Source organism: Canis aureus, chromosome 17, assembly GCF_053574225.1.
Source record: "Canis aureus isolate CA01 chromosome 17, VMU_Caureus_v.1.0, whole genome shotgun sequence".
Classification (NCBI taxonomy): Eukaryota; Metazoa; Chordata; class Mammalia; order Carnivora; family Canidae; genus Canis; species Canis aureus.
Genome location: NC_135627.1, coordinates 32,941,133 through 32,963,215, shown reverse-complemented (window position 1 = coordinate 32,963,215; position 22,083 = coordinate 32,941,133). Strand labels below are relative to the sequence as shown.

General features: G+C 35.5%; 1 long non-coding RNA gene across 1 annotated transcript; it reads right to left on the bottom strand.

The window, feature by feature from the left end:
* Positions 1 to 10,168: 10,168 nt before the first annotated feature.
* Positions 10,169 to 20,421, bottom strand: LOC144287517 (uncharacterized). The gene is made up of 3 exons (XR_013355302.1): positions 18,693 to 20,421; positions 14,501 to 14,621; positions 10,169 to 10,963 (listed from the first exon to the last, which is right to left on the bottom strand). It is a non-coding gene; the product is annotated as an uncharacterized LOC144287517 (long non-coding RNA).
* Between the last annotated feature and the right edge of the window lie 1,662 nt (positions 20,422 to 22,083).

Sequence of the window (22,083 nt, the reverse complement as noted above, 5' to 3'; positions counted from 1 at the left end):
CTTGTATATTTTTAGAAAACTATTTACTAGCAATATTAACCTTTTAAATGTGATATAAGTTATAAATATTTTCCCATGAATATCACTGCCTTTTATTTTGCTTATTCCTTATCTCTGGATTTTGTGCCAAACTATAAAACACTTTCATAACACATATTACAGAGAAATTTACCCAGGTTTTTTTGTATTGCTTGCATTAACTGATTTCTACAATGAAATCTTTAATTCATTTGAAGTTTATCCAGGTACTTTTTCGCACCACTTAAAAAAAATTATATCTTTTCCTACTAAAAATGCTGCCTTTATTGTAGGCCAAGTTTACATATAGAGTTGAGTTTATTTCTAAGTTTTCTCTTCTGTTTTGTTGGATGTCTTCACTAATACTAGACTGTGTTTTTATAGCCATTAATTTTATCTTTTCCCTCTGCTATCTGTCTTCCAGTATGTAATTGGAAGTAAGAATCCCTTTATGAAGAGTAGTCCTTTTTTTTTACACTTTTATACTATTTTGTATACTTCATTTGCCTTCTGCCTCATTTTGATGATTGTTCCATTTATATATTGTCAGAGTATACAGCCATTATATATTATTCCTTCCTTGTTACCATTGTTAATCGAGTGTATAGGTAAACATGTTTTTAGTGTTTATCATGAGTTCTTAAACTGATGTTTCTCCAGTATTTTTGGTTATTGGAAACTGATTTTCTCGTAGATTCCTCCACAGGGGTTCAAAAGAACATGAACAATATTCACAGCCATATTTTCTATGGCCTTTATATCTGACAGTCTGGCTGAATATAAAATAAATCCTCAACTTTAATCTCTTTTCTAAAGTGGCTAAATAAATTATACTATTATCATTTGGTATAAGATGATACTATTAGAAATATGATGCAAATCTACTTTTGTTTCCCTTATAAATGATTTGATCTTTCATGGATATCCTTACATTTTATTTTTTATTTTTTTAACTTTAAAAAAAATTTTTTTTAATTTATTTATGATAGTCACAGAGAGAGAGAGAGAGGCAGAGACATAGGCAGAGGGAGAAGCAGGCTCCATGCACCGGGAGCCCGACGTGGGACTCGATCCCACGTCTCCAGAATCGCGCCCTGGGCCAAAGGCAGGCGCTAAACCGCTGCGCCACCCAGGGATCCCGATATCCTTACATTTTAAATATTTATTTCTTCTTCCTTTAATTTTTAGGTAAGACCAGTAATCTTACAGAATATGTTTAGCGTTTGACATTTTAAATATTAATTTTTCCCATCTATATGGTATGTCATTTTAGTATATTGTCTAAATTATATTTTATTTAAGAAAAAGTTTTTCACTAAGAAATTTTGTTTTTTTAGAAATTTTTTTTAATGTTTCTGTTTCATCGCTTTGGTTTTCTTCTCTGGGGACACTTCTGTCTACGGCCATACCACCCTGAACATGCCCGGTCTCATCTGGGGACACTTCTATTATGCATGCATTAGATTTTTTTTCTGAAATCCTTTAATCTATTTTCTTTAATTTTAAACTTTCTTTTTCTAAAAAAACTTTCTGCTTCTCTTAAGCCATTATCTATTGTGTTCATTTGTTCATTGTCCCTTCTAGTTTAGTCTTCACTTCTGAAACCATTTATTTTCTAATGCTCTGCTGAGTTCTATCACATCATTTCTATTTTTTTCCTGATTCTAAGTCGTTTTTTTTTTTTTTTAAATTGAGGTATAGTTGACACATATAGTTACACTAGTGTTAGGTATATAGCACAGTGATTTGACAAGTCTGCACATTCTGCTATATTCGCCACAGGTGTAGCTACCATCTGTTACCATATAACACTATCAAAATACCATTGACTGGATTCCTTGTGCTGTACCTTTTATACCCATGACTTATTCATTCCCTAGCTGAGAGCCTGTATCTCCCAGTCCCCTTCACCCATGTTGCTCATCCCCTCCCTCACCATCTTACCCTCTTTGTTTGTTCTCTATATTAATGGGTCTGTTTCTGCTGTTTGTTTGTTCATCCTTTGTTTTGTTTTTTAGGTTCCACATATAAGTGAAATGTTGTTCTTTTATATCTTTATAACTTTCTTAATTTCTTTGAGTTTGATTTAAATTCTTTTCTGATCATATTTTCCCTGTGGCTTGCGATATGGTCAATTTATGGGAATATCCTCTGTGCCCTGGAAATGATGTGTTTTATTAACAGAGGTCAGTGTTTGAATAAAGCTATAAGATCTACTTGATTGGATATATTGGTAAGGATGTCTCTTTATTCTGCAAAAATAGAATTTCTCTTTTTTTTCTTGCTTTATTTTTTTTGTAATAACTTTGTATGGAATTTGACCATGATTCTTTTCTTTTACTCACTTTCCTAAAAAAATATTTTCTAATAATTTATAGGGGTAAGAGATGGGTTCATATATCTGCCTTAGCTTATTTGTGCTGCTATAACAAATACCACAGATTGGGTGCCTACACACAGCAGAAATTTATTGCTGACAGTTCTGGCAGCTAGAAATCTAAGATCGGGGTGCCAGCATACTTGAGTAAGGGCCCTCTTCTTGGTTGTAGACTTCTTATGGTATCCTCACATGGGACAGTGGGCTAGGTCCCTTCTATAATAAAAGTACTTCTTCCATTCCTGAAGGCTTTACTCTTAGGACCTAATAACCTCCTGAATGCCTCACCTTCTAATACTATCGCATTGGATATTAAATTTCAACATGGGATTTGGGGTAGAGGGGACATACGTTTATTCGGATCATAGCCTTTTTTGACTTTTTAACTTACACAGTTCTTTTTAGTAGTTTTCATGAAGTGTTCAAAAGTGTGATCTCTTATTTTCCAAGTTTTTGTCTGTATTCCTTCCCCTTGCATTTGTCTGGACCTTTTAATTGTTATTATTATTTGAACTCTATTCTCAACAGCTTCTTCTGACTAGGGAATGTTTATAGAAGGAAAGTTGGCTGATTATTCTGAGATTTCACAGAACAGAATGATCCAAATTCTCCAGAACCTATGATGAACACTTCTCACTCACAAATTGGATCCTTCATAAGCTCAGCTCAGTTTCAGCTTCTATTTTTAAAAATATTTTATTTGTTTATTCATTACAGACACACAGAGAGAGGCAGAGACATAGGCAGAAGGAGAAGCAGGCTCCCTGAGGAGACCCCAATGTGGAACTCGATCCCAGGACTCTGGGATCATGACGCAAGCCAAAGGCAGATGTTCAACTACTGAGCCACCCAGGTGCCCCCACAGTTTCTATTTTTAAATTGGCTTGCCACACCTTCCAGGGTATCTGTTGGCAATTTGGGGTTTCCCTTTAGGATCCATCAAACCTTTTGTTGCTTCTATTTCTTCCTGCACAGATGCTAATATAAGGTATGTATTTTAGCTGATTTGTCTCCATACATTTTTATTTTGGAATTCACAGTGATAACATATTTCCTACTTTTGATGTAACTGGTGACTATGGTTTTCTTTTAAAATTCTTGTCAGTCTATCTACTTAGCGGGGGTAGGGCAAGAGATTTGGAGACATTATTAACTATATTGTCACTATGTTTTCAGAATTCCTCAAGTAATTTTTCAACCCTATGAGTTCTCAAATGTTCAGTATTTCAGTCAGTGTAAATTTCTGGCCTCAAGTAGAGAGCTTTTCTTATCAGAGCAAATGGGTATATCTACCCAAATATATGTATTTCATGTCAGACTTCACTGAAAAGCCACAGGGCACCCAATACATGTCAATATTTTATTTCTTACCCACTTTCCTTAATACTATACTCTTGATTAGTATATAATCTGCTTATAATAACTCATTATTAAAAAGCTTACAAATATATTTTTTTCTGATGGAATATTTCTGGTTACAAGCTTTCCAGCCTGTTAACATCTGTGTCCTTTCTGCTGACTACTAGATCACAGAGCTGAAACCCCATACTGTGGCTTCTCTTAGAAACAGTCCCACTCTTTATATTAAATTAGTGCTAGTTAGAAGGAAGTTTTAAGGCTATAGCAGTAGGGAAAGGGGGCAGAAAATTTCAAAATTCATGTACACATGAGCGAAAGAAACTAGATGTAAAAACCAGTTCCAACACTGACAAGCTCTATAAACTTAGTTTTTAAATTTACAATAAAGATACACTATAACTTATAGTATTACTCTGATGAGCATATTAGTTAATATACTTAGAATCTAGACTGAAGTCTTGCATCATTTTATGAAGCATGCAGTTAATGAAGGTGATAATGATTACTGTGTGACACTTCAGAATTCATACTATGTTGAAAGAGGTGTTTTTATGAGAAATTACCAGATAGTTAACTGAGTTTAAGATAACATTTTAAATGATCTGTTTATTCACTAACTCACAAACTTGGTTCACATTTTGTAACCTCACAAAGATTTTAAAAGCTTTCATATTATTTGCTTTTCAGATTTAAGCACTGCTTTTAGTCAAAAGAACTGTTGTCATATATTGACCTTTCTGCTCATTAGCATGTTTACATAGTGACATTATTAACAGAAAGATCTCTGCAAACAGTAAACATCAACAAACATATAAATCCTAAATTAATGGCTACATGAATGCTTTCTGAATATAGAAAATGATTTAGAGCTTTGCAAAGGCAATTGCATTGTAAGCAGTTTTAGTAAAAAGATAGCTAATAATGATGGAAAGATATTCCATGCTCATGGATTGGAAGAATTAATGTTGCTAAAATGTCCATGCCTTTCAAAGCAATCTATAGATTCAATGCAATCCCTACCAAAACACCAACAGTATTTTTCACAGAACTAGAATAAATAATATTAAAATTTGTATGAAATCATAAAAGACCTCAAACAGTCAAAGCAATCTTCAGAAAGAAAAACAAAATGGAAGGTTTCACAATCCCAGATTTCAAGATAAGCTACAAAGCCATAGTAATCAAAACAGTATGTTATTGGCATGAAAACTACATAAACCAATGTAAAAGTACAGAGAGTCCAGAAATAAACCCACAATAATATGGTCAATTGATACATAACAAAAGAGGGAAGAATATAACAATGATATATTAATATAACAATGGATAGTTTCTTCAACAAATGGTGTTGGGAATATTGCACAGCTTCATGCACAAGAATGAAACTGGGCCACTTTCTCACACAACACACAAAGATAAACACGAAATGGACCTAGATAAGAGACATGAAATCATAAAACTCCTAGAAAAAAGCATTGGCAGTAATTTCTTTGGCATCAATTCTTACAACATCTTTTTAGATGTGTCTCCTGAGGCAAGGCAAGCAAAAGCAAAGATAAACTATTAGATTTACATCAAAATAAAAAGCATTTGCACAGTGAAGGAAAACTGACAGGATGAAAAGGCAACCAACTGAATGGGAGAAGATAATTACAAGTGACATATCCAGCAAGGGGTTAATATCCAAAATATATACAGAATTTATACAACTCAACATCAAAAAAAATCTCCCAAATAATCTAATTAAAACATAGGAAGGAGACCTGAATAGATATTTTCCCAAAGAAGACATTCAGACGGCCAACAGACACATAAAAAAGATGGTCATCATCACTAATCATTCAGGAAATACAAATCAAAACCACGGTGAGATATCACCTGTCAGAATGGCTAGACAAGAAAAGATAAGAAATAACATGTTGACAAGAATGTGGAGAAATAGGAGAAATGAAAATTGGTGCAGCCACAGCAGAAAATAGAGTAGACTTTCCTCAAAAAATTAAAAATAGAAATATCATACAATCTAGTAATTCCACTACTGGATATTTACCCAAAGAAAATAAAAACATTAATTTGAAAAGGTATATGCACCCCTATGTTTATTGCAGCACTAACAATAGCTAATTTATGGAAGCAACCCAGGTATCCATTGATAGATAAATGGATACAGAAAATGTGGCACATATATGCAATAGATATTTCTCAGCCATAAGAAAGAATAAGATCTTGCCATTTGTGACATGGGTGAATCTGGAAGGTATTATGCTAAGAGAAATAATTCAGACAGAGAAAGACAATACCATATAATTTCACATATATGTGGAATCTAAAAAACAAACGAATAAAAAAAAAAGTAGAAGCAGACTCAAACACAAAGAGGAAACTGATGGTTGCCAGAGGGGAGTGATGTGGGGATATGGGCAAAATGGGTGAAGGAGAGTAGGAGATACAGTCTTCCAGTTGTGGAATGAATAAGTCATGGGGATAAAAGGTACAGCATAGGGGATATAGTCAATGATTTTGTAATAGCATTATATGGTGACAGATGGTACTACATACACTTTTAGTGAGCATAGCATAGCATATGGACTTGTCGAATCACTATGTTGTACACCTGAAACTAATGTGACATGGTGTGTAAACTATACTTGAATAAAAAAAAAGTGGGTCAAGATAGCTAATAATGTATGTTGATTTTCTAGTTTCGGATAAATAAGAATACAGAATATGATTATTGTATATTTTCTAAAGCTCATAAAAAAGACTTTCTATGTTTCTCTGCAAAGTAAAATTAACAAATCAAGTATTGCTAAGTAATTAATATGTGCCAAAATTTGTGCTAAATATGTACATTTTGCAAATAATCAAAATATCCTGCAATGGTTAAGTTGTTCTGAAATATGTAGTCAGCTATTTATTTATTTATTAGTCATTTATTTATTGACTAGCAAGGTTCAATAACATAGATCAAAATGTAAGTTAATCAGAAGTATTGGTAATAATCTAATGTTTTGTGTCCATTTTCAGTGTGAAAATCACTAGAGCAAACAAATGATCTTCATATTTATCTACAACTCTCATAGACTACATATATAATACACAACATACTATATATATATAAGATATATATACTGAAGAGACCTGTTGTACTTGGGACAGAATTTGTGAAATGACTGCCTTCCCATACCTTTGGTCAGAAGTGCCAAAGAATCCGTGTTTTAGAGGATTGGGAGATATAGTTTCAGCTTATAAGTGCTATAAGAATAGCAGTTATTCTTTCTATCAAAAGCTGGGAAGGTATAAAATTCCCATATCTACTAATGTGCAAGACAGACACTATGCTGAGAGCCAAGATAGCAAAATAAAACAGTGTCCTTAAAACACAGTGAGGTAAGAATCATCAGGGTCTCACAAATAATTAAAAGAAGTCCTTCTAAAAGTAATAAAATAGGATGACTTGACATTTTGGGGGGGATTGATTATTGGCACACAATGTACTTGACGTTCTTTCACTCATTTAATCCTAACAAGACCTCTTCAAGTATCTCCTCTTATTGTCCTCATTTACTGATGAGAAGACTAAGAGGTCAGAATTTCAGTGACTTGTCCAGTGTCACAAGTTGATGTATAAATAGCAGAGCTGATATTTGAACAGTTCTTTATGTTTTGGGTACAAATATAAAAAGTAATGTGTCATTACTTTAAGACAGTAATTTACAGTGATTTACTTACTTTAAGAAAGTCATCAAAAAAGGCACATTTTGTCTGAATCATGCCAGGGTGCCAATTAGTGATTTTCATTTGCAAATTTAGTTTTTATTTTAGTTCAAGATTTGTAGATAAAGAATATAATTTTTAATAAAACATGTATTTGAGTAAAATTTCTTTTTGAACAAAAATAGAACAGTAAAAAAGGAAAAAAATAATAAACTAGGCCACAAAAATCCCTTCACTCAAAAACAAAAATTGAGATCACATTCAATGATCATAATATAATTAGTAATAACAAAATTTAAGAAATAAGGAAAACTAGAAGTTCAGAACCTTAAATAATTATTATATCAAAGAAATATCTAGAATAATATCAGATTATATAGAATATAATTAAAATGATACTACTATTCATTAATAGTCCAATTCATTCCTTAATACTTTAAAACTTCAATGAGAAAAAAAGGAAAAAATATATTACTTGAACAAAAAAATTAGAGAAGTTAAAGAAAAAGCCCAAAATAAGAATCAATAAAGATAACATTAAGTTACTAAATCAAAATACAGAAAAGCAAGGACACCTAGGTGGCTCAGGAGTTGTGTTTGCCTTTGACTCAGGGCGTGATCCCAGAGCCCCGGGATCAAGTCCCATTACAGGTTCCCTGCATGGAGTCTACTTCTCCCTCTGCCTGTGTCTCTGCCTTTCTCTCTCTGTGTCTCTCATGAATAAATAAATAAAATCTTTAAAAAAATTACAGAAAAGCAGAAAAAGTGACATGTTCTCATAGCTTGAAAAAAAATGCAGACAAAATTACAAAAAATATAACCCAGGAACATTAGAATTCATCTAGATACATAAAATAAGCAATAATAAAGGAAACTAACAGACAATAAAATGTAAAAAAGCTCTGTCAATATTTAAAAAATATCAGCAAAATGCTTATTTTCTGTGTTAGAAAGTAAAAATCCCCCTTAAAATGGGAAGACAAGAAGTTTTTAAGGAAACACTCAGTTTAAAGGATAAGTTCTTTCAAACTATCAAGGGGATAAATCCCATTCCATGTATATTGTTTCTAAGTTTTGGAATTTAGACTAAATAATTCGTTTAAATTAAGTAAATATAAAAAAACGATAAAGGATAATTATCCATTTTGTTTTATGCAGTTAATACAATCCTAAAATCAAAGTAAAATGTCTGCCCACCCTATCAAAAATTATACATCAATTCCTACTAATAAAAGATCTACAAATGATATTTTACACAGTACATATACAAAAGAGTTTTCTGAATAGTACTGGTTCCAGGAATGTAAGAATGGCTTATATTGGGAAATCTATGACACTGTAAGTTCTGAAAGGCACTGGCTTACAAAAGGGAGCACAGTTATAGACAATTTTAAAACAATAATAAAATTGAATAAAAGTTCCTCTCCTTTTCACTGTAACCATGAACTGGCCAATTAAGCGTTAATATTCAAATATATAATAAGGTACTAAAGATAGTAACTGGAAATCTTAGCATGTCAAAAAAGAAAAAAAGAAAAACAAAGGCAAGGAATATGGGCTTATGATTCTTACCATTCACAAAAGCTAAACTACAGCCAGCCACTTTCCAGAGCCATCAGCATCTGAACCAGGGATAAGAAGCACACATGAGTTCCTGTTCAATTAGCAATCATAAAAGATGGCCTAAAGTGACCCTAATGTACAAATAAGCACTTTGGAAGTATTTGATATACCATAGTGTATGAATATATACACATTTATGACAAGTGTCAAAATATTTACCTATTATTTTAGATTTTAACCGTTAAATATTTTTTGGTATTTTCAATGGTCTTCAGCAGGCACTTACAATTTAAAAGGTATATAAAGATTACAAAAATGATTTTATATATGTGCATATGTGTGTGTATTTATATATATACAGTGTATATATACATCATATATGTGTATGTCATATACACATATATACATACATATAATGTGTATATATATGCATGTGTGTGTGTGTGTGTGTGTGTATAAAACTTATATGGGTGAGGCAAAAGGAATGTTAGAAATACTAGTTGCAAACCACACGATCTAAAGATAACAATGAACATCCCCAACAGCCTCCCATTTAGGAAGCTGGTTGAATGACATGATCTGTAAAAGGCTCTGAACTCCTGGTAGAGTTACTTGTAAATAATTATGACTTTTATGATACGAATATTTTTGAAGGACAGCTAAAGTCTTTATTAAAAATGTGTTATGCCCCTATGAGATTCCTCCATCCCTAAGACTAATATATTTGAGGAAGATTGAGTATTCTTCTGACTTGTAATCTTATGTGAAGAATTATTTTGTGCAGTGCCACAGGTTAAATGCATATCATGAAATTCACTTTCCTCTCTACTGCCATTTCTATCCCTTAATTCAATGAAAGTCCACAAAAATACAGTATGACTCAGAATATTGAAGCTGTGGCTAAGCAAGAAAAGTTCATTCAAAATTGATTTTCTTTCAGGAATCCTTGATATTCCTTATTCCAATTGTTCACCTCTACTGTAGGGCTCGGTAAACACTTAAGGAAGTTGCCATGCACTGCAGCCTGCTGGAGACATGAAGGAATGTAGGGCGGGATAATCACAACATCATCAACCCAATTCTCCAAGGTAGCTGGCCAATAATGCTGTTCTAATTGAATAACTTATCCACAGCTATTTCCCCTGGGAGAGCCGAAGGCTCAGGCTCGGCAAAGAGGCAGATGGTGCCGCATATACAATGAAACCTGTAATTTTCTCTTGCCATTGGACACGTTAACAGTGGGCTGTTTCTGCTTATTCTTTAATATTTTATTTTAATAGTCCCTTCCCAAATTATAATGTACCATGAAGCAGCCAAAGATGGATTGAGTGATACATATCATGTTTAATTTATCATACCTCTAGCTCACTGAACAACTCACTTGGTAATCAGCAGCAGTATATGTCAGTCAGGTGCAAACTGATATGAAAGCAACAGAAAAGAACCCAATTAAACCCAAAAGGAGAGATGAGTCTTCAGGGTGGCATGGCATTAACTAGCAGCAAGGTATGGAACACCAAATGCATTCTAATTCTGATTTTTTTTTTAGTGGTAATTTGCAGTGGAATATGCAAACCCTATGTATTTGGTAAGACAATGGAAGGATTGTGTTTTTCACTTCTCAGCTGATTCAACCACTAGGCTCTAAAGAAGGGTGAAGGGCTGTGTGGCTGCTTGATTTTTATCTTCTAGTAGCAGCCAAAATTGGAAGAGGAAAGTGCAGTCTTACAGGGTAAGCGGTGACAGCCCATCAGCGGTCCAACAACACGACAAATGACAGGCCCAGAGGCAAACCCAGCACCGCCAACCCATCAGCTTTGAAGGCTGCCAAATGGCAGCTACAGAGATGGAAGGTCATTCAAACTTGAATGTTTGGGCTTGCTGGGGTCTTTTTACCCTGGAAACATTCCTCCATTCAGAGAGCTCCTCCTGGAAGAGAGTAGAAAGGAACCCAAATGGAATGGGCACAAAGCAAGACTTGTCACTCTGGTACAATACTTCCTAAGAAAAAGCTATGTCAGGAAAAAGGCCCCAGTTAGCAAAGCTCTGTCTCTGCAGTTTACCTAAGAGGAGGAATGCTTTCATAGCCATAGTGAGTAAGGACACCATTGTCAATGTTTGTCAGAAATACCAAGACCCAGGAAGAAAGCTCTTGGGGTCACAGGGCAGTGCAGATCTGCCTGTGGTAATTGAAAACAGTGATGAGACTGGGTTGATTTTTTTTTTTTTTTGGAAAAGGTAAATCAGTGCTACAGCACTATGACATGGATAATTCATGAAGTTTCTGGTTTGTACTAGACACTCAACATGCCTTTCAGAAAGAAATGACACAACAATTAATGTGTCAGATAGTAATGTGCCACTTGGAGAAAGATAATTGTAGCTAGTGTTAGATAGTTATTAGGTCAGAACGCATGCTCATCCTTTCAAAGGCAGCAGTCTATTCGTGCTGGCATTCTACTGTAAGTAAAGCATTGTGCTCATAAGCACACAGGCTGTAGCCAGGGACACTGGGTTTTATCTGATTTTTCTCCATTTGCAATAATACTCTGATGATTCCTTATACAGCACACTTGGTCATGTGAAACAGGTGAGGATGATGAAAGAGATGGAGAGACAAAGGAGGGGCTTTGCATTTTACATAAAATAAAGTATGAGCGATGTTCCCAAGAAGGTTTGAGCATATGTGACAAAAACTATCAAATCTGAGTTTACTCACATGTAAATGATAGTCTGTCCTTCTGATGATTTAATGTATAAGGATATCAATCAGTCACAACAAGGCCTCTGAAGTGATTTCACCTCAATGAGGTTCCATTTCTTCATTTGAAAAATGTAAATAGGGAAATATGCTATATATTTAACTCCAAGATCTACTGAGGAGGTCAAGGTGAAAAAATATGAGAAAATATTTAGCAAATATAAAGGGTTGTGTCAATATAATTAATATAATTAATGTGCTTACTGGAGATCAAATGTATTATTTTTTCAACAAAGAGAATTTTAAGAAAAATTGGGCAAAGTCATAGGTTCTTAAAATTAGAAGAACGTATAATGAATAGGAATTCTCTCAAGACTATCTAACCTAGACTGAATTAAAAACATTTCATCCAATCAATAAGGAGAAACTAAAATACATGATTATTATGTATGCACATACTTCTGCTTTATTCACTCAAGCATGGTTGTGGTGAGATACGAAAAATAATATTTAGCCATTGTTGGAAGGAGAGAAATGCTGTTTGGGGATATTTTATCTGCAGAATCCATTGAATTAGTTATTGTCATAAAGGTATTTAAAATAAATGTGATGTGTATGTGAAATATTCAAGGTGTTCAATAGTACCTCATGGACAAGAATGGGACAACACCTTGTTCTTTGCAAGGATTCATCTCCAACTGACATCCTTGTCAGAAAGACCACAAACTGTAACAGAAAAAATTTACAGTGTGGTCCTTGACCTTGAGTAGATTACAACAGACATTCTTACCCAAAAGATTTTGTTAGGGGAAACCAAGCTAATATCTAACCAACAGGTAATTAAAGCAGGCAGTGCTGAGAGAGAGGGAGGGATGGTAAATAAATTTGCTGAAGGTAAATACTGTACTAATTCAGATGATAGAATGCAAGAATGTCAAACACCATGTAAGTGTTCCTAGAAATTTTTTTTCCTTTTCTGTAAAAAACAAAAAAAAAAAAGCGCCTAAATATTAACAGAGCTTATAGGCAGAATAGGGCTGGGACCATTCAAAAACTATAGACCTTTGTAAGTAGAGCACCAAAGACAAAACAAAAACTGAAAGCAATCAACTTACATGTTCATTGTCATTTGCACACAGCAACGCTATCAGTCTACCCTTTGGAGTCTTAAACCTGAGGACATGTAGTTCCTCCTTCAAAACTTAGGACACTGAGGAACTTTGATCAAAATTAAAAATCTAGATTCCTTCAATTCCTCCAAGATACAGCAGCCCCATTCCTGCTACCTTCCCCCTTACACTAAAATAATAGCAACAACAAAACTCTAGACAGAGTAGAAGCATAGAAAGTCTCTGAAAGGTGAAAGAAGGTTGATAGCTGAGGACTTCAGGACTTGAAAAACAACATGGTAGAGAGCTCCCTGGGTTTCCTTATCACTGCCCATATATCCCAGGAAGTGCACTTCAGAAGCCACTAACCCATAACCACCAACACATAAAAAAGCTCCAAGAAAATCCTGGTATCCTCTTGCCAAAGGCCTGGGGAAACAGCGGTCTAATAACAGAAAAATGTTTTGGCAATACCCACCGTACTCCAGCCAGCCAAAACTGAATGGAAGAACTCTTGAACCTCCATATCCACCTGGCTGGCATGAATGAGGTAGAATGGTGGTGCTTAGGGTTCGTTGGCACTCTGCCCCCCTTGTCCCCTCCTGGTGGCAGTGGGGCCAAAGGAGAGCTGACCTTATACCTTCTGTGGGGTTGGTGCTCTACTGTCACTGGGAAGTTATCCGCTGGACAAAGGAGGAACTGAACTTCAACTTCACCCATGGGCTATGAGGTAATGTGTGAGTCAATGCCTCACTTGAAGTCTTTTATAAATAATCCTGCCTTAAAGTGATATCACTCTGTCTTGATATTCAATAGAAGTCACTAAGTCCAGCCTATCTCAAAGGGAAGGGATTAAGCTCTGCCTCTTGAGGGGAGGCATAGTGGGGAATTTATGTATTATATTTTAAGTCACCACAGAGGCTCTTCTGGGGGTGAGGAGTATTCAAGGAAGAGAATGCAACATATGTGGAGAAGCCCAAGATTTAGAGTTGGAAATCCATAAACATATAGTTCATCTGATCATCTGATATTGGTCGCCACTGACCACTGAGGCAGTGGAAAGCAAAAATGGAATGGTTCCCTTAGGAAACTAATGCAACCCTTGTCTCAAAACTCTAATCCCTCCGCTTCCTCCTCCCCCACCTGTGGATACCTCATCTTGTATCTTATTAATAAAATAGATGCAATCAGATGAAAACAATCTCATCTTTCCACCAAGCCTATGAATCTACTGGTATCTATACACATAGTTGGCCCTGTCTTAGGGTCCTTCTTCCTATCAGGCCATCTCTTCACTATTCTACCTTACCCCATTTACTCTCCCAATTATCCCCTTTTCTATTCTGTAATATCATCAGTTTCTCCTGGATCATTTCCATTTGCTTAAAAACAAGCCTTGATATAAATGTTTTGTTTTTTTTTTCCCCTTGGCTTATACCCCTCCCCAAATACTGGATATTTTTTCTGCTTCCCCAACAGTTAATCTTAAAAGAGCTGTCAGTATACAGTTTCCACTTTCTTACTTCCCCTTTGTTGCCTTACTTATTTTAATCAAGTTTTTCTTTCCACCATTCCACTGACACACCTCCTCAAAGTCACTAATGTCTTACATTTTGCCAAACCCAATAGCTAATTCTCTGTCTTCATTTTACCCACCTTGCAGCAGTTGATGTGGTTTATCACTCCCTTCTACCTGCCACTTCCAGCTTTAGGCCATCTGTAGGTCTTATCCCACCATCATTTCTATGACAGGTTGAAAATATTTGGGGAATGACATCTGCAAGTAGATATTAATTTTCAGACTTTGCATGTGCATATGCATGCTGGGGTGTGTCTTTTTAAAGCTTGCTAGAAGGTTTGGAATTAATCATTTCATTTTATTTTTATTATAGTCATAGGCATGGGCCAAATGTTCTAAGTACTGAAAGACATTTAGAGGTAACCTTCAAAGCCATAATCTATGGGCACAAAAATTTTAAGCAAAAATGGAGTCTGTGTTAGGGTTCACAGACAAAACATAAATACAAATTAAGATTGCAAATACCATAAGCAAGCAGATTCTAAATGTTTTATGCATCTGTTATACTTGTTTTTCTGCCTTAGTGGTAGATAGATAAAGTAGATAGATGTGCATGGTTTCCAGAATAAGATTCTAAGTTGAGAACACAGTTCAGTACCTAGAGTGAGTCTGGGTTGCAGATAAGCTTATGATGCCAGACATGGGAGAGAATCATGTTTAACATGAATATTTCTAAGTATTATCCCAGATATGAGAAATGAAGACTAAGCAGAAATCCAGATTAGTACTCCAGGGATGTAGGACTAGAGTGAGGCATGAGGGTGGTGGTGTCTTTGCTCATATTTATGCATTTTCCCCAGGGATATGTGGTCTAAGCTGAAAGAAATAATGAGAGAAAAGGAAAGGATGAGAGAGAATGAGAGAAAGAGGGAGAGAGGGAGAGAGAAATAGAGAGAAGGGAACTGGGGACAAATGGAGATGGAGAGAGGAAGGACACAGGAGCTACTAACCAACGGTAGACAGAGACATTGGTGTTTAAATACTCTTGCTCCCTTATCTCTCTCGAGGAATAGCTCTGCTTTCTATCCCTCTCTCTCTCTCATGGGATTAATAAGGTTTTCCCAGTCTCCTCCACTGTGGCAGCTGACTTAAGCTGCATCCTTTTCAATTTCACTTCTTTACTCTCTTGTTCATTTTCATATACTTCCAACTATCTGCTTGCATTCAAAGTCTTGCCTCACGATTTGTTTGTGGAGGAATGAAAAACAAAATGCCACCTAAATTGTTGGAAGGCCTGGTCCAAAGAAAGGGTACACACATGTTATGGGTTGAATTGTATTCCCTCCCATATTCAAATAATCAAGTCTCTAGTACTTCAGAAAGTGACATCATTCAGAAACAGAGTTGTAGCAGATGTGACTCATTAACATTAAAGTAGACCCCTATTCTAATACAACTGAGGAAAAATTTGGACACAGAGATAGATATGCATACAAAGAGAATATCATATGAACAAGAGGGCAGAGACTGGGGTTGCCATGGACTGAATTTGTCTTTCCCAAAATCATGGAGATAGGGTCTATAAAGAATTAATGTTAAATGGAATCATAAGGATGGGGGAGTAATCTGATAGGATTAGTGTTTTTTTTTTAACATTTATTTATTTGAGAGACAGAAAGAGTGTGAGCAGGGAGTGGGGAGGGACAGAGGAAGATGGAGAGGGAGAGAATTTCAAGCTGACTCTGCATTGAGTGTGGATCCTGATGTGGGGCTCATCCCAGGACCTTGAGATCATGACCTGAACTGAAATTAACAGTCAGATGCTTAACTGACTGAGCCACCCAGGCACCCTAGGATTAGTGTTTTTATTTATTTATTTATTTTTAAAGATTTTATTTTTTATTTATTCATGAGAGAGAGAGAGAGAGGCAGAGACACAGGCAGAGGGAGAAGCAGGCCCCATGCAGGGAGCTCGATCCCCGGTCTCCAGGATCATGCCCTGGGCTGCAGGCGGCGCTAAACCGCTGCGCCACCGGGGCTGCCCGGCTTAGTGTTTTTATAAGAAGAAATACCAGAGTGCTCTATTTCCATCATGCAAGGACATAGCAAGAAGGTGGCTGTCTCTAAGCCAGGAAGAGAGCTCTCACCAGAAACCAAATCAGCCGACATTTTTTACCTTGAACCTATAACCTTTAGAACTGTGAGAAATAAATCAAAATACAGAGGTGATGCATCTACAAACCCCAAACACCAAATATTGTCACAAAACCACCAGAAGCCAGGAAGCATGGTATAGAGGGAGCTCACAGCCCTTAGAAGGAACCAACCCCTGCCAACACCTTGATCTCAGACATCTAGTCTCCAGAACTGTGAGACAATAAATTTCTGTTATTTGAGGCATCTAGTTAGCAGTGCTTTGTTACAGTAGCCCCAGAAAATTAACACAATGCATAAGTAAAAGATCAGGGCAGTGGTTACAACCTTAGCCACTCTCTGAGGTACAATGGCTTGGCTGAGCAGGACCTCTATTTTGGTCTGGAAAGCCAGAAACTGAGTCAGACATTGGACTTATTCCCAAGGGTAGGACATGTATCTGTCACAGACTACTGTTCAGTGGTTGATTTTCTTATAAATCACCCCTGTCTCTAACAGATATTAAGCTTTTACCTTATTGTTAATTTTTTCCTCAGCAGTCCTTTAGCAATATGATCTAGACACCTAACGGTACTCAGTAAATTGTAACCAACTGCTATAAAATGACTTTTGCTTTTTTAAAAAAGCAAATAAATAAATGTAGTGCTCAAGAGTCTCAAGGACTCAAGGACTCCTCAAGGAAAATCAAGGACTATCACAAACTAAGCTTTTAAGGAAAACTCATAGGCACAGAAAAATGAAGTAATAAACAAGTTTATTAAAACTTAATAAAAATAAAAGAATATATACATAAATCAATAACTTAGGTCCTAGTAAAGAATCTTGGAATCAGGCCCAGAATATCTGAATTCTAAGATGGGTTTTGCTGCTACTGGTTAAGCAAATTTGGAAAAGTCCATCTCCTTTAGAAACTGCCATTTCTTCCTCTTCAAGATGAGGAGATTGGACTAAATTCCCTCTAAAGCACATAGGCCTTTACTATGTGCATATTCCTGTGATATCTGTGATTCATCCTCACCTGTGCCAGACTCTGCTCCTGGCAAGATTAGGGACCATGAGAGTGATGGAGCCATGGAATAAAACCAGGTGGGTATGGAAGGCTCTGGCTCTCCTACATAGTTTGAGTGCCAGACCCAACCAACAAAAATGCATTTGCCAGTAATGACCTTGTGGGGAATTTTCAAATACTGAACACTTATGCCCACAGATTTTCCCATTATTTTTAGCCTCACTGCATGTTTTGTTTCATTTTGTCTTGTAAAATGATTTTGGAACACTGTCTATTATAGAAACTTTGACAGTATTGGCAATCATGGTAACTGTCTCCCCCACACTGTGATTTAGTGTGGAGTCAGCCTTTTTCCAGAGAATTTACCTACTGCAGAGGCTCAGCTCTGTTTTTCTCTTATTCCAAACCCATTTTCTTCCCCATAGATATAATAGCCCAAAGGACTGGCTGGGGATAGAACTTTCCTCTAAGATTTTTTTGGTTCTATTAACATTGAAATAATAAATTGTGAATATAGGATTTCCTATATTCAATATAATCCTAACAAAGAGCATAATCTTTCATTAGTATAAAATGCGTCAAAGCTTGAATTCAGATAGAATATCAACCCAATTTATGGCATTGTTATTGAGACTTCATGAATAAGGTAGAATTTGCTTTGGACTTTAAATGAGTCTTATAATATAAAGGCAATAATTGGAAAAGACATTACTAGAGAAGGACCAATGTGAGCAAGGGAAGAAGTAGGAAAAGCATTGGCCATATTTAGAGGGACATCTAATTTCTCATTTTGGGCCAGACTATAAAGGATCTTAACGTAACCCCCTAATGGGTATAAGGTTTCCTTCAGAGGTGATGAAATGCCAGGAGTATTGCTGGCACAACACTGTGCATGTACTAAATGTCACTAAATTGTTCACTTTAAAATGGTTAACTTTATGTTATGTGAATTTCACTTCTATTTAAAAAAAGAAAAAGAACCTTAAATGGCAGGCCCTATGAGTGGCTGCTTAACCTGACAAACAATATGGGGCAATTGGAATCTACTGAAGTGGAGAAGTCATATAATTTAAAAAACAACAACATGGTGATAGTTTTGGAAATGAATCAAATGAGGATGTATATGAAGTGGGGAGACCACTTACATGGTTATCAGAGTAGCCTACCTTATAATCTAAAACGAAGGAGGAATCTTTTCTTTGATCATCCTTTTGTGGAAATTCCCAAACATACATAAAGTTAGAGAATAAAGGTTAATGAGTTGCATAAACATATCACCCAGCTTCAATAATTTTCAACATTTCACTGAGCTATTTACATCTGTTCCCCTTCCCACTGTACCAACTCATCTCCATACATTATTCCATATTCATTAGTATTTTAAGGGAAACTCTAGATATATCTTTTCACCAGAAACAAACTTCAGAGTACATCTTCAACTTATAAGGACATTTTTCTTTCTCCTTCTTCCTACCAAACAGTATACCTAACTGAATTAAGAGCAAATTCTTAATACCATACAATGTCTTTCTGATTATACTGAAGGTAAGTTTGAACAGCTTAGTCATTTTAATGAGGTCTAAATTTACTATGTTTCTTACATGTCTTTTATCCTACAATGGCATCCTTTTCTTTTTTTAACATGCCATTGATTTGTTAGAGAAAATGTGTTACTTGTCTTGCAGAATACTACCTCTTATATCTGGAATTAGCTGCCAAACAGTCCCATATTGGGTGAGTAAAAACCACTTCAAGTTGGATTCTATTTCCTATTGATATAAAGATGATATTGAGAGACAATAATCAAAGAACTGAATTGCACACTGTCATTGCTTCTAGGAATTTTAGAGGACAGAGCTAAATTGCATGTTTACCAAAAAAGGGGGCAGGAGCTGATAGTCATATTTACAATCAAATATAAGATAACATGGTTTTATTTAATTCCCTTGGTTGAATTTTTCTATTGTTAACCTTAAATTTGTCAGTTAGTTTACCAGCAAAAATGGGTTTATTTGGGAATAGCTGAGAGTTACAATTTGGGAAATGCAAGCTATGGTAAAACTATAAGCGAGTCCAGAGAACAGGGAGGAATGCTTTTTTTAAGGGAGGGCAGAGGGAGAGAGAGAATGTTAAGCAGGCTCCACACCCAGGGCAGAGCCCCACATGGGCCTCAATTTCACAACCCTGAGTTCATAACTACAGCTGAAATGAAGAATCAGACACTTAACCGAGTCACCTAGGATCCTCAGAATGCTGTTTTATGCAGGAAAGGGGTAGGGAGTTCGGGAGGAGCTGTTACAAATAGAAAGTCCACTGGAGTAAACTAGGAGTTGGAAGTGTAGTGGTTTTTCATTGGCTGAGTTGTGACAGTCTCTAATTGGCTAAGCTGTTGCCAGGGAAGGGGAAAATCTTTCTTCTTCCTGTTCTAGTAGCAAAGTATAGGATTCTTCCTGCTGGGGATGCAAGGTACCTCTTTTTATGTTGGAGTCTATAACTGATGATGAGTATAGACAGCTCACTGATGATGAGCCCCCCATTCTGGCCTCCCAAACTCATTTTAAATAAAGTGTCCTTTGTTCAGTTTCATAGTATTATCTTATGCTGAAAACATTAGTTTTTACTTTAACAAAATTATTCATTTTTAATATAGTTTTGAAGTAATAGTCTACTATTCCCACTGACAATTAGACTATTGAAAGCAGCTTTGCATTTTCTTTGCCAAGAGATCTTTGAGATCACTTTTTCAACATTATTCAAATTGGTGGTATGCCAATTTCTTTTGGCTTTATTTGCAAACACCTGTCATAACTGTCTCTCCATTTCCATTCCTACTGCCATTGCCCTAATTCATTTAATCAATCCTCCTAAACCAGATTATATTGTAGTCTTATAATCTGTTTCTCACCTTCTCAACCTTTACTTTTCCAAGATCTATATGTTTCTATCAAAAATATACTTCTAAGACACAGAGTTTATTTTAAAAATAAGCAAAAGAAGCCAAACTTCAGTGGCTCCTCATCATCTGCTTACTGAAATCGACTCTTTGCCCTGAAGGCAAAGTCTGCCTCCAAAGGACAATGCAATATTGTCAAATATCATCAGACCTCATGGGCTATAGCTTGCAGACATCCTATTAAGAGTTCTGCCCCTGTGAGTACAGAACTCAACATTCCTGTGCCTCTGCTTTAGAATGTACTATATATGAGAAAGACAAAGGGACTGACATCCCAAGGCCTTCAGAAAACAATTGAAAAATGTCTCATTATATCTAATGTCTCTTTTTTTTTAAAATCTCTCTTTGGCTGATCTTCAACTATTCTATTTTTTTTCTTTGACCTTTTCTTCTGAACAGTATCTAATCTGAATCTTCTTCTTGGATTTTTTTCCCTAGAAATTTTGTTTTTATTTGTTCCTCCATATAGAATAATTAATTCTCCCCTAGTTCTCATTGTGAAATTTCTATCTGCAAAAGTAGCCACAAATGTAATAAAATAATGGTATCTCCTAGTAATAGGACACATTTTCCTTACAGTTAGAGACCATATTTCATAAGTTAAATACATCTTTTGTTTCTCACCTATCCTTCAGTATCAGTGTTTCATATAACCAGTTGTTCAGATATCCAAATTTCCTTTTTTTGATATAAGGTTTATCCCAAACTGCCTTACCATGTTAAATTGCAAGAATGCTCTATATTCAACGAGACAAAAACTCACTTGTCTCTTTCTTTTTACTTCTATGATATTAAAGTGTCTCTAAGTAGTTTGCATTTCCCATTATTTCCACCAGTTGAAATCCCAATCATTCAAAGTTCTGTTTAGATGCCATCTTCTTCATGAATTTTCTTTTTCCTGTTCCAATTCCAAACTGGCACTCTCTCAGAATTCCAGAACCGTTTACATATTTCCCACTTAGATCATTTATGTAATTGTGCCTGGCATTATATTTGTCTGTGTGTATATATGCCTCCTTTTTAGGGTACATTTTGCTTGTGGGGAGACCTTTTTTTTTCACAGGTTTACCCAGTGACAATGGATTCTATGTTGAAACAAATAATGCAACTTACTTTTATATAACCGAAAATCCTATGTATTCTGAAGTTCAGTAATGATTTAGTTAAATAATATAAAAGATAGGATAGTAGACTTTGCTGATAATTCAGTGAATTTTATAGCATCTCTCTCAAGAAAAACAGCATATCTCTCAAAATTCTCAGTCATCTGCATGGTTACACTTGTTTTCTTTTGCTGCCTTAGTGGAGCTAGAGAACTACTGTTTCCCTTGTTATTTCTATTTTCACGTCTGGGCTATTTAACTCTTCCCCATGTTCTATTTAATTGTTTCTTAATTTGAAATTAGTGTGATTAGTGACAGTTCTTGAAAATAATTCTGTTACAAGAGAAGAGTTTATGTGTTGGAAAATGTGTTCCACCCAACAAACTACAGATACTCATTATGAAACTGAATCTTATTGAATACTCACTGAAGTGTGTGTGTGTGTGTGTGTATGTGTGTGTTGGGGGAGGTGCATTGCTGGGTATTATCATTCATGTCAGT